Source organism: Scyliorhinus canicula, chromosome 13, assembly GCF_902713615.1.
Source record: "Scyliorhinus canicula chromosome 13, sScyCan1.1, whole genome shotgun sequence".
Lineage (NCBI taxonomy): Eukaryota > Metazoa > Chordata > Chondrichthyes > Carcharhiniformes > Scyliorhinidae > Scyliorhinus > Scyliorhinus canicula.
Window position 1 is genome coordinate 29,767,042 of NC_052158.1, and position 12,531 is coordinate 29,779,572.

Genomic DNA, 12,531 nt, shown 5'->3' on the forward strand with positions numbered 1-12,531 from the left:
CGCAATTGGCTACAACCCACCTCAATTATGCCATTTTAAAGCATACTTTCAATCTCTTTGTTAACCTGAGACTTTGCGACCTTGTTACTACTCAATCCGGAAAAATGCCAGGATATTCGTCCTTCAACATTTCAGTTGCCTGATTTTCCACTGGGTTATCAACCACAGTAGGCATCACTCCCACCTGTGATCCAGCTACGTCATTACCCAAGATAAACTGTATTCCTGGACAAGATAGTTTCTCAATTACTCCTACTACCACTTCACCACTCTTCACTGGACTTTCCACCCTTACCTTATATAATGGAACACTACTCTTCTCACCCTGAATTTCACATATTACCACCTTTTCTGGCAACATTCTTCCCAAACTACATAACTCCTCATCTCTTACCATTAAAGATTGACCAGCTCCCGTATCTCTTAAAATTGTGACTTCTTTACCGTCTCCTTCTGGTACACACGAGTAAACTTTACCCACACAAGTAAATTCTTTAAAGACATCTGGCACCTTCTTATCAATCACCTCTTGATCAGGCTGTACAGTCTTTTGCATCTCCTTCGCTTCACTTGGGCTTTCCTTTACCACTTTAACAAACCCCACTGTATTATCCTGTTTTAGCACATCAGCCTTCCCAGTGCTTTTCTTCAACCACCAACACTGTGACTTCACATGGCCTAGTTTATTACAGTGAAAACATTTGAAACTTTTCATTTCTTTTCCATCCTCCTGGATTTCTTTTTTAACCTGAGGCACACTTTCCTTATTATCTCCTATCATATCACCTTTACATTTACCACTAGAGTATTTCTCATGTCTCCAGTTTCAATCCCTCACAGGCTGAAACACATGTCGGAAACCAAGGTTTCATTTATGAACTAATTCATAATCGTCTGCCATTTCTGCTGCTAACCTCGCAGTTTTAACCCTCTGCTCTTCCACATGAGTTCTCGCTACATCAGGAATTGAATTTTTAAACCCCTCCAAAAGTATAATTTCTCTGAGAGCTTCATACGTTTGGTCTATTTTCAAAGCCCTTATCCACCTATCAAAATTACTCTGTTTGATCCTTTCAAACTCCATGTAAGTTTGACCAAATTCTTTCCTTAAATTTCTAAACCTTTGTCTGTAGGCTTTAGGCACTAGTTCATATGCACCTAAGATGGGTTTTTTCCAACTCCTCATACGTCCCAGATACCTCCTCCGGTAGTGATTCAAACACCTCACTATCCCCACCTACCAGCTTTGTTTGAATCAGTAATACCCATATGTCCTGTGGCCATTTCATTTGTTTAGCTACCTTCTCAAATGAAAAGCAAAAGGCTTCTACTTCCTTCTCATCAAACCTTGGCAATGCTTGGACATATATAAATAGATCCCCAACAAGCCTTCGACTATGACGCTCTTTCTCACTATCCTCATCACTATCATCCAACCGTTTATTTCCCTTTATATCCACCAATTTTAACTGACTGTCATGTTTCATGGCCATTTTCTGAAGTTCAAACTCTCTCTTTATCTTTTTCCCTGATCTGTATCTCCCTTTTTCTTTCTTTTTGTTCTGCTAGGGCTGTTCTTTCTTTTCTCCTTTCTTCTCTCTCCTTTTCTTTTTCCTCTCTATCACTTTCGTATTTAAGCTGCTTTAATTCTTTCTCATGTTCCATTTGTTTAACTTGTAACTGAATTTTTGCCATTTCCATTGAGTCAAACAGTATCTCAGGCAATTTTAAATGCTTAGCCACCACCATAATTACCTCATCTTTTTGCATTTTGTCAGGTAATGTTAACTGCAATGTTTTTGCCAACTCTGAACGCGTGTTTTTAGTCTCTGTCTGTAAGGTACTGTGTGTGACCGTCTCCACTTCCACAAACTTCAGAGCCTCTGAAAGAGCCATTGTCCATGACACACTCCCTACTTAAACTGAAGTACCACACCTGAAAAGCAACCACAATATGCTCACCCCTCGCTGTCTTTCAGTTCACTAAGCCAATCCAATAGATCGACTTTTATCCCCCTCGAGCCCCCAATTTGTTCAGGTCCAGGGTTTAGAGAACTCCAAAGTGTATCATGGAGTTCACCTGATCCTTAACTTTGAATTTACTGTGGTTATGGGGAACACACGGGCCTGCATTTCAGGTGTTATCCAACAGAGAGTTACACTACTTTTAAATTAAAACAATGTTTAGTTATGAAACCAGTTAACACTTTATAAACCCACAGTAAACATCTTAACAAGTATCAACACCAATAAATCCCCAAAGAATACAGTTTTCTATAGATTACCCTTAATTAATTCCCAAACAACATCCGGAAGACAAAAGACCCTTTTTAAACACAGAGATCAGGTTTAAATTCTCTATTGAGAGCAGTCATCCCTTTGAAATCACCCAAATGAACACTCTTTAGCTTGTAGAGAAATCCATGCACATGTGCTGGCTTTCACTGCAGCTCTTCTCTCTGAAAACGAAACGAAAACCTCACTCTGTAGCAGCCTACTCAAAATCAAAAGTAAAGCAGCCAGACAGCCCAGCTCCACTCACACTCTGACATCACTGATAAAGACCCATTTCTTAAAGACCCATTTCTCATGAACCACATGACCATCTTCCAATCACACAGTGACAGCTACCTGACTTTACTGTGACAGTCTACTAAATAAAGCATAACAGAGTCAGAATGACTTGATCATGACATGCGGTGTGTGGTCTTGATGACGCCACCAACACGAACTGGCACTCAGCACCAGCGATAACATTCACATTCAATAGATACACAGTGTGTTAAATTGTACGAAACTGAAAGAGAGCTGATCGGTGATGATTTAAAAAAATAAAATTAGAGTACTCAATTTTTTTTTTCCAATTCAGGGGCAATTTAGTGTGGCCAATCCATCTACCCTCTACCTTCTTGGGTTGTGAGGGTGAGGCCTACGCAGAATGTGTAATCTCCACACGGACAGTGACCTAGATCCGGGATCGAACCGGTTGCTTGGCGCCATGAGGCAGCAGTGCTAACCACTCGCTCACCATGGCGTCCCGACCGGTGATGATTTAACCTCAGCTGAGGGGCAAGGTTGAGAAGACAGGGCCTTCAGGGTAACCGCAGCCGATACAGGAATCGAACCCACACTGTTTGTATCGCTCTGTATCATGAACCAGCTGTCCAGCAAACTGACCTAACAATATAACTATTGTGTAACTATCATTTACATACGGAGAAACTTCTTCTGTTTTGCTATAGGGAGGGTCAGTAGAACATGGAACAGAGCCTTCGGGGCAAAAGGATGAGTAATATACACATCCCTAAAAGGGCAAGTGGCCATATTTAGACATCTCACCCTCTCTCTCACACCTACATCAGGTAAGGAGATCAACTGTGGCTTTTGTGTATATGATGAATCATTACTTTGAACATTAATTTTATTCTCAGGGTAGAGACATGAATAGCGAAGCTGAATTTAATTGACATTGTTTAATTTAACTCAGGGCCTGGAATTTCCTCCCTAAATCTCTCCACCTACTGTCCACATTTTCATTGCTCTTACTTATTTGAACAGACTTTAGATTGCCTGTCCTAATTATCTCCTTATGTCACCCAGTGTCAAATAGAGAATTACCTTGGGACATTTGATCACATTAACTATATTTATTGCATTACCACAGCATAACCGAGGCAGTGGTATCTTGGTATTGTCCCCGGGCGGGTAACCCGGAGTAATTTTCTGGGACCCCAGGTTCAAATCCCAACAGGGTAATAAAAATCGAAGTTGTTGTTTTAAAAACCTGTCTGGCCCATTTCAGGGAAGGAAATCTGTTGTCTTGATTCTGGCCTGTGTGTGACTCCAGATCCACAGCGAAGCAGTTGACTTTGAAATGGAAGCTGCTCAGTTGAAGGGCAATTAGGGATGGGAAATAAATGCAGGCACCACCAGTGATGTGCACATTCTTTGAATGAATAAGAAACAAAGGGCGTGATGTGGTCACGACATGCCCAATTGGGAGTGCAATGCAGCTAGTAGATGCAGGGTAGGGCCTCCTGCAGGCTTCCCGGCAGTCACCACGCCTCACGGGATCTACCCAAGTCCTGCAAGGCGGTGCAGAATGTCGCCTACAATGGGCTGGACCAAGCTGTGCTCGCTTCAGAAGATTTTAAACCTACTAAGGTCTACTCACCCAGGTTCGACCGACCACCTGACGTCTAATGGCCTCCCCAGGGAGACGCCAGCCAGGCGTCATTCAATTCTGGTCTCCACAAACATGGAGCAGGTAGAATAACTTCTATGGGTCTCTTGGGCCACTAGAGCCCCCTGGCTGGCCATGGATAGTGCAGGGTGGCCCCCTGTCCCTCCCCCTGGACCACAGGCATCTTAGCACTGCCCAGCTGGCACATTTGCACTCCCATCATGGCACTGCTAAGGTACCCATTGGTCCCCGGTGATGAAATGGATCAATCGGAGCTGACCCAATGGGAAAAACCCACCACAAATGACACTTCGAAACTTTTCCATTACATGGGGCTGCACGGTAGCATGGTGGTTAGCGTAAATGCTTCACAGCTCCAGGGTCCCAGGTTCGGTTCCCGGCTGGGTCGCTGTCTGTGCGGAGTCTACACGTCCTCCCCGTGTGTGCGTGGGTTTCCTCCGGGTGCTCCGGTTTCCTCCCATAGTCCAAAGATGTGCGGGTTAGGTGGATTGGCCATGCTAAATTGCCCGTAGTGTCCTAAAAAGTAAGGTTAAGGGGGGGTTGTTTGGGTTACGGGTATAAGGTGGATACGTGGGTTTGAGTTGGGTGATCATTGCTCGGCACAACATCGAGGGCCGAAGGGCCTGTTCTGTGCTGTACTGTTCTATGTTCTATCACTCCCAAAGTTACCTGTGGTGTCCCCTGAGGATCAATGAAGAATTGGCTAAAGACTTCAAAGTCCCAGGTTCGATCCCCAGCTTGGGTCACTGTCTGTGCGGAGTCTGCACGTTCACCTTGTGTCTGCTCCAGTTTCCTGCCACAAGTCCCGAAAGACGTGCTGTTCGGGGAATTGGACATTCTGAATTTTCCCTCTGTGCAACCGAACAGGCGCCGGAATGTGGCAACTAGGGGCTTTTCACAGTAACGTCATTGCAGTGTTAATGTAAGCCTACCTGTGACAATAAAGATTATTTTTTTTAATGGTTTTGTAAGGGGCATGAAGGGTCTATAACCGAGTCGGTCAAAAACAAAAACTTTATTTTACATTCTACTATTATGTCCAGCTCCAATAGCTCCCTAGTGGGCCTTCTCTAGTTGCCGCCTTATTGGCCGACTCTATTTATACAAAGCAAACTTTGTTAAAGGTCCCACGCTCCCTTATTGGAGAAGTTTGCATTCTGCAAGATTCTATGTGTACTGAATCGTACCGACCCCATAAGACCCGTGCGGGTTATAACAAAGGGGAAAGATTTGCAGCGCCATAGGGGAGAGGAAGAGAGAGTAATGGGCCAAATGGTCTCCTCTGCTGTGTTATAATTACAATCCTAAATACCAAAACCAAATTAACTAGTAATTCATTTTGGTTCGATGGCATCTTCCTGTCTGTAATATGGCTGCCACTTTCACCCAGTAGAAATATTTACCACCCCTCCTAGAAGTAAATATTTGACGCAAAGTGCTTGGAAATTGAGAAAATACAGGAATAAGGGCAGATTTCATTGAGGAGTTTAGGATGATTAAATTATTTTATAGGGTTGAGAGAGAGAAACTATTACCTCCAGCTTGAGGGAGACCAGATGAATGGAGCATACCCTAATCACTAGAGCTGGGCTATTGTTCTTTAAAAAATAAATTTAGAGTGCCCAATTTTTTCCAATTAAGGGGCAATTTATTGTGGCCAATCCACCTACCCTGTACATCTTTGGCTTGTGGGGGGCGAAACCCCTGCAAACACGGGGAGAATGTGCAAACTCCACATGGACAGTGACCCAGAGTCGGGATCGACCTTAGGATCTTCGCGCCGTGAGGCAGCAGTGCTAACCACTGCGCCACCATGCTGCACTGGCTTAGGCTATTGTTAAGGGGCCGGTGCCACATCTTAACACAAAGCATCATGGAAATGAGGATTCCCCAGAAACCTGTTGATGCTGGGGATCAATTGAAAATTTTAAAAGTGAGAGCGATAGATCCTTGTTCGGTAAGGGTACTAAGGGTTGGGGAAACCAAGGCAAGTAGTGGTGTTAACATACAGATTGGCCATGATTGAGTGGCAGGACAGACTGGAGTACCTGTGTGGGCTATTCCCATGTCCCTTTAAGAAGCACGATGAGGTACCACATAAACAGGACAGATTATTTTTTCCGCTGGGCTGGTAATCATGGATTCCCTTACATGCCAAAAACCATGGGCCAGCTCCAACGTTCCAGTGAAGCCCATTGCAAACTGGAGCTGCAGCACCTCAACTTCCGAATAGGCACATTACAGCCCTCAGGACTCAATACTGAGTTCAGCAACTTTAGAATGTGAACTTTCTTCTCTGTATTGACCTTATTTTGTTCTAGCCAAATTCTTTTTTGTCCCAATTAAACACTCTGCCCCCCCCCCCCCCCCCCCCCACACACACACACACACACCCTCCCCAATGACTCGCCCTCCGCAACTGGGCCATTTGTCACTTGTTATTCAATTTTGTTCATACTGAGCACCAACCTTTATTTTCCTATTCTAATACCTTACCTTTATACAGCTACTAGCACCTCCTTTTGCCATTAACACTGCCTCTGTCTGTGACCTACATCTCTTTGCTGTAATCTCTCCTAGCTCCCACCAATTGTGGATCTTCTGTCCAGTACAGCCCCTCTTAAACATCATCTAACACGAGGAGAGATTGGATAGGTTGGGGTCATTTTCCTTGGAACAACGAAGGCTGAGAGTGAGTTAATTGAAGTGTACAAAATTATGAGGGGAAGTGATAGAGTGGACAGGATAAATTGATTCTCTTGGCATAGAATTCTAGAACCAGGGGACATAGATTCAAGATAAATGGTAGAAGGTGCATAGAGGACGTGATGAAAAACCTTTTTCTATGTGAGTGTGTGAAATTTGCTGCCCGAGTTGATGGTGAAGACAGAGAGCCTAAACTCTTTTAGAGATACCTGGATCTGCATCTTCAGTGCTCTGCGCTACAGGGCTACGGAGCGGGTGTGGGAAGTTGGGATTCGAAAGGGCACCAGGGTGTCCTCAGATTGGCATGGGCAAGATGGGCTGGATGGTCTCCTTCTGTGCTGCAGATTATCTATGATTCTGTGATTTTAACAAATTGCTCGCTCTCTTTAACTCCGAAGAAGTCAAAATGTTAACCCGATTTTCTGTCTCCACAGAGGCTGCCCGACCTGTCGAGATTTTTCCAGAATTTTACCATTTTGATAGTGTTCAAAATATAAGTGTCCTATCTCAATCCTTTATTAATGAGGGCCAGCATGGTGGCGCAGTGGGTTAGCCCTGCTGCCTCATGGCTCCGAGGTCCCAGGTTCGATCCTGGCTCTAGATCACTGTCCGTGTTTGCACATTATCCCTGTGTTTGCGTGGGTTTCACCCCCACAACCCAAAGATGTGCAGGATAGGTGGATTGGCCAAGCTTAATTGCCCCTTTATTGGAAAAAATGAAGTGGGTACACTAAATTTTTTTTTTAAATCATACATCAATGAGGAAAAGCACATATTTGGCCTCGTTTTAAATTAATATGCTGGATGCGGTTAATTGAACAGGTAATTCAGTGACTCACGTGCCCATCCCACAGCTACTTATTTCATCTCTCTGACACTGCGCTGGCACTTGACTCATACAGGTCCGTTGCTGCACACCTTAAGTCCCGAATGTGTGTCAATGGTAGTCATTTAGAAAAAGAAAGTTGTAGAAATATTTCAAATGCCATAAAGGTGCTTCAACCAGCTGTGCATGTTGGGTGTGCAGGTCATGCTCGGCCAGTGTCCTTGTCTGACCCGTTGGAGCATTTGTCCCCATTGATTTGGACATCCTGAACAATGTCGCAGCAGTAACCGGATCAATAGCAATCGCTCACGCTGCCTTTGGCACAGGAAGATGTCCTAGTCAATATCTTCCGCTTACTGCAGCTACTTCACCTGTGGCCACCACAGAACTTTGTTTCTGACAAGTGAGGGCACACCCAATAACCTCAGTGATGACCTTGTGCTTTCTCACATTTCAGGAATTGCTGACAGTTTGGCAAGAATGTAAACTTGGCATGATTGCAAGTAATACAATTCCTGTTACATTTGGCTGATGTGGGGCTGAAATCTCTCAGTGACAGGCTAGCAGGGAGGCAGGGGGAAGCGCGTGGGCGTTTAGGATTGACATATCCTATTCATTTCGGAATGGTCGGAGGTAGTTCCCAGTGAATGAATAAATGGGTGGATGAATGAATGGTGGGATGGATGTATGGATGAAGGAAGGAGGGGGGAGTTGGAGGGGAGGAGGTGGGAAGAAAGGAAGGAGGGAGGTAGGGAGGGAGAGAGGTAGAGAGGGAGGGAATGAGGACGGAGAGATGGGAGGGAGAGAGGATCCAAAATTCAGCAGTCAGAAACCAGAATTGTCCAAAAACCTGGTATTTGTCTCCCGGGAGATTTGGCCACCACTCCCGGAGCAGAGTTAGCATGGCACTGAAGTGGCCATTCTCTGACTGATCCTTTGCACACACTATTGGAGTCCATTGGGACACTTTAAGTCGTGCTTTGTCGTGGCCCTCCCTATTATTTTGATACAAAGCTGCCTCTTCCACCAGTGGGCAATCTGGAAAATTCTGGAATCCTCCATGGTCTTGGTCTCGGCCGAGAGGGGGCCAGATTTTGGGCATCGGATTGTTCTCTGTTTCGTGGCCTCAGGACATCTCCAACCACTTCACCATCAATCAAGTAATTTGAAACAGTCATGGTTGTAATAGAATTCCTACAATGCAGAAGGAGGCCATTTAACCCATCGAGTCTGCACCAACCGTCTCAAAGAGCACCCCACCCACCCGACCCATCCCCCATAACCACACCCAACCTTTGGACACTAAGGAGCAATTCAGCATGGCCAATCCACCTAACCTGAACATCTTTGGACTGATGGAGGAAACCGGAGCACCCGGAGGAAACCCATGCACACACGGGGAGAAAGAGCAAACTCTATACAGACAGTCACCCAAGGCCAGAACTGAAGCCGGGGCCCTGCAGCTGTGAGGCAGTAGTGCTAACCACTGTGCCACCGCGCTGCCCAGAATGTAGGAATTATGGCAGCAATTTACCCTTTGAATACTAATGTTGGATCCTTCACATATGACCGATATAGAACGGAGAGTCTTGATCCATCACTTCTGAAAGACGGCACCTTTAACAGTGCGGCACTCCTTTAGTACTTCCCTGTGATGAATTTAGATGAATGTAGTGAGGTCCCTGGACAAGGAACCATCTGACTCACAGGTGAGAGTGCTAGCCATTGAACAAAGCTGACAAGAAGAGACACTTTCATTTATACAGTACTTTAATTTTGCTGAAAAGTGAGACATGTTGCCAAAGCTTTTCATCTTGCATTCATCAGGACAAACACAAGAATGCCAAATCTCAAATAACCACAACAATTTATATTACAGGAGAAAAGAGATGCTGATTGAGTCTGATTGGTCAAGTCAACTCCAATTGGGTAAATTCCATTACCAGATTGAACAACAGATTATCTTAAACTGATTGTTCCTGTGGCTATCAGCGCACTCAGGATTGTTCAGTAAATTGCTGCCCAATCACAGAATCACAGCCAACAGTAGACATTTTTTGTTTGAGGTGGGGAAGCATCCTTGAAAACAAGGGTGATCATTTTAAAATAGAGGTGTTACCGGGCTGGGAGCCAATGCGGGTCAGTGAATGCAGGAGCGATGGGTGAATGGGACCTTTCTACAAATTGGGACACAGAGTTTTGGACGAGCTCCAGTTACGGCAGAGTGGAAGATAGCAGGTTGATCAGTAAAGCAGCGGAATTGTTAAATACCAGGGTGGCATGGTGGCACAGTAGCTAGTACTGCTGCCTGTGGTGCTGAGAACCCAGGATTGATCCCGGCCCTGGGTCACTGTCTGTGTGGAGTTTGCAGATTCTCCCCGTGTTTGCGTGGGTCTCACCCCCACAACCCAAAGATGTGCAGGCTAGTGGATTACCCATGCTAGATTGCCCCTGAATTGGAAAAAAAACCTCTATTTTACTCTAAATTTTAAAGAAAAGTAGCATTAAAAAAAGGAATTGTTAATACCTAAATGACGGTTGGTGGCAAGGTCACTGGTGGGGAGGGTAGTGTCACTTGATGTATGAGGTCATGAAGCCAGTAACATCTCTCGCGCTCATATCCAAATGGAGAGGGGATGGATGACAAAGGTGCATGTCTAAAAAAGGGGGCAGAATACTTTGAACGTGATGGAGCTGTTCAAGATCCTGGAAGGTTTTGACAGATTAAATAAGGAGAAATCATTTTCAGTGATGGAGTGCTGGTTTAGCTCATTGGGCTAAATCACTGGCTTTTAAAGCAAACCAAGCAGGCCAGCAGCACGGTTCGATTCCCATACCAGCCTCCCCGGACAGGTGCCGGAATGTGGCGACTAGGGGCTTTTCACAGTAACTTCATTGAAGCCTACTCGTGACAATAAGCATTTTTCATTTTCAACAGAAAATGGTGGATAAACTCAGCAGGTCTGCCAGCATCTGTGGAGAGAGATACAGAGTTAAGGTTTCAGGAAGTGCTGCAAAAGCTCTGGCGGCAACCATGGATAGAGGGAGAGATTCTACGCTTCCTGTCGAAATGACCCTGCAACCCGAGCTGCCCATTTAAACTGGAATTACAATTCACGCCTCGGAGTTGAGGATGTCTTAGTTTCCACACGACAAATGAGCTCTCGGGTGACTGAGGAGTCAGTCCAATGTGTGACCCGACAGTCTCTGTCACAGGTCGGGCTGCAGGAGAAAGTGGGAGGTGTGCCCGAGTCGCCACGTGTTCCTCTGGCTGTTGCCGTTTGCCTCCCTCTGTGATGAAACTCTAGACTTCAGCTCCTTCCCAGATACTTTCCCTCCACTTTGGGTGGTCTTCGGCCAGAGATTTCCAGGTGTCGGTGAGGATGTTCCGCTTTTTCAAGGGGGCTGTGAGGGAGTCCTTGAAGCATTTCCATTGCCCTCCCGAAGCTCCGAGTACAGCACTTGTTTTAGGAGTCTCGTGTTGGACATTTCTTTTTAGAACAGTACAGCACAGAACAGGCCCTTCGGCCCTCGATGTTGTGCCGAGCAATGATCACCCCACTCAAACCCACGTATCCACCCTATACCCGTAACCCAACAAACCCCCCCTTAACCTTACTTTTTAGGACACTACGGGCAATTTAGCATGGCCAATCCTCCTAGCCCGCACATCTTTGGACTGTGGGAGGAAGCCGGAGCACCCGGAGGAAACCCACATACACACGGGGAGGACGTGCAGACTCCGCACAGACAGTGACCCAGCCGGGAATCGAACCTGGGACCCTGGAGCTGTGAAGCATTTATGCTAACCACCATGCGGTCGATGTGGCCCGCCCAGTGGAGCTGATCGAGCGTGGTCAATGCTTCGATGCTGGGGATGTTGGCCTGAGCAAAACCATTGATGTTGGTGCGCCTATCCTGCCACTGAATTTTCAGGACCTGGCGGAGGTAATGCAGGTGGTACTTCTTCAGGGTTCTGAGGTGCCTGCTGTACACAAGAGGAGGGTGTCACTACTGCTCTGTAGCGTGGTGTTGCGCCTGAGCTCTTGGTCTTCGAAACATTCTCTTCTTCCAAGTGGTGGTGCTACAGCTCCATGGGTATAGCCCCACACAGTATTCCAAATTAAAAAATGAACTAGATTTATGAATCAGGTTGATGGGAGGTGTACCTAAATGTAATATTTATAAAGTTGTTCGGCCAAATATTGATAGCGCTGGTATATCCTATCACCCTCAGTGCTGCAGATATTTTATTGTTTTACTCAGTTTTCTGGAAACAATTAGCTCCTCGTTTGACAAACAAAGAATTTTTTCAGATTCCAGGCCTGCTATATACCTGGTGCTACAGATCAGCAGCCCGTTCTAAACCTTAATGACTTGCAATTGCCAAGAATTTGGCATAACAGGAACATCACTGGAAGTGTAAATCTCAGGTTGAGGCTCTAGGGAAATAGGTTCAAATTGTGAAATTTAAATTCAATTAATTTAAAAAGATACTGAATTGGAAACAATTGGTGAACATGAAATTGTCATTAATGGTCAGTAAAAAAAAAAAAAAAAAAATCTCATCTGATTCATTAATATCCATTAGAGTTAGAAACATCACCAGTCTGGCCTCCATGCGACTCCAGACCATTTAGTTTCACAGCAATGTGTTTCACTCTTCGATGCCCTCTCGAAAGGTGGTGCAGTGGCTAGCACTACAGATCCAGGTTCAACCCCTGCCCTGGATAACTTTCCATGTGGAGTTTGCACATTCTTCCCATGTCTGCATGGGTCTCATCCCACAACCCAA